Source organism: Triticum aestivum, chromosome 2A, assembly GCF_018294505.1.
Source record: "Triticum aestivum cultivar Chinese Spring chromosome 2A, IWGSC CS RefSeq v2.1, whole genome shotgun sequence".
NCBI classification, from domain to species: Eukaryota; Viridiplantae; Streptophyta; class Magnoliopsida; order Poales; family Poaceae; genus Triticum; species Triticum aestivum.
Genome location: NC_057797.1, coordinates 24,235,143 through 24,236,773, shown reverse-complemented (window position 1 = coordinate 24,236,773; position 1,631 = coordinate 24,235,143).

Sequence of the window (1,631 nt, the reverse complement as noted above, 5' to 3'; positions counted from 1 at the left end):
GCCAGCCCTAGGAGATCCAATCTCCTAGGGGGCGGCGGCTAGGGGAGGTTTCCCTCCCCCCCAAGGCACCTAGGAGGTGCCTTCCCTCCTTGGGACTCCTCCTTAGGGTTTCCCCTTTCACCCTAGGCGCATGGGCCCTAGGGGAAGTGGCGCCCCAGCCCACTTTGGGCTGGATCCCTTCTCACTTCAGCCCATGGGACCCTCCGGGATAGGTGGCCCCACCCGGTGGGCCCCCGGGACCCTTCCGGTGGTCCCGGTACAATACCGATAACCCCGAAACTTGTCCCGATGGCCGAAATAGGACTTACTATATATAAATCTTTACCTCCGGACCATTCCGGAACTCCTCGTGACGTCCGGGATCTCATCCGGGACTCCGAACAACATTCGGTAACCACATACAAGCTTCCTTTATAACCCTAGCGTCATCGAACCTTAAGTGTGTAGACCCTACGGGTTCGGGAGACATGCAGACATGACCGAGACGTTCTCTGGTCAATAACCAACAGCGGGATCTGGATACCCATGTTGGTTCCCACATGTTCCACGATGATCTCATCGGATGAACCACGATGTCGAGGATTCGATCAATCCCGTATACAATTCCCTTTGTCTATCGGTACGATACTTGCCCGAGATTCGATCGTCGGTATCCCAATACCTTGTTCAATCTCGTTACCGGCAAGTCTCTTTTACTCGTTCCGCAACACATCATCCCGTGATCAACTCCTTGATCACATTGTGCACATTATGATGATGTCCTACCGAGTGGGCCCAGAGATACCTCTCCGTTTACACGGAGTGACAAATCCCAGTCTCGATTCGTGCCAACCCAACAGACACTTTCGGAGATACCTGTAGTGTACCTTTATAGCCACCCAGTTACGTTGTGATGTTTGGCACACCCAAAGCATTCCTACGGTATCCGGGAGTTGCACAATCTCATGGTCTAAGGAAGTGATACTTGACATTAGAAAAGCTTTAGCATACGAACTACATGATCTTGTGCTAGGCTTAGGATTGGGTCTTGTCCATCACATCATTCTCCTAATGATGTGATCCCGTTATCAACGACATCCAATGTCCATGGTCAGGAAACCGTAACCATCTATTGATCAACGAGCTAGTCAACCAGAGGCTTACTAGGGACATGGTGTTGTCTATGTATCCACACATGTATCTGAGTTTCCTATCAATACAATTCTAGCATGGACAATAAACCATTATCATGAACAAGGAAATATAATAATAATCAATTTATTATTGCCTCTAGGGCATATTTCCAACACAATATACCAGTTGGGAAACTACATGGTTACGGGAGGGTTTACTTAATGTGGGGACTTTAAGCCGGCGGCGGCCTAGCGATTCCATTTTCCACGCACTAGTAGAAAGAGGGTCAAATGTGAAGCACATTAGTGCCCGTTTGAATTTGAGCCGGCACTAATGTGTACATTAGTGCCGGTTCGTGGCGGCGATCAATAATAATGGTTCGTGGAGAACCTTTAGTACCGGTTCATGCCACGAACCGATACTAAAGATGTTGTGTCAGCCCGCGGTCAGGCTATGGCCCCACCATCACCATTTAGTGGCGGTTCGTACCACGAACTGGTACTAATGAGGTTATGGCT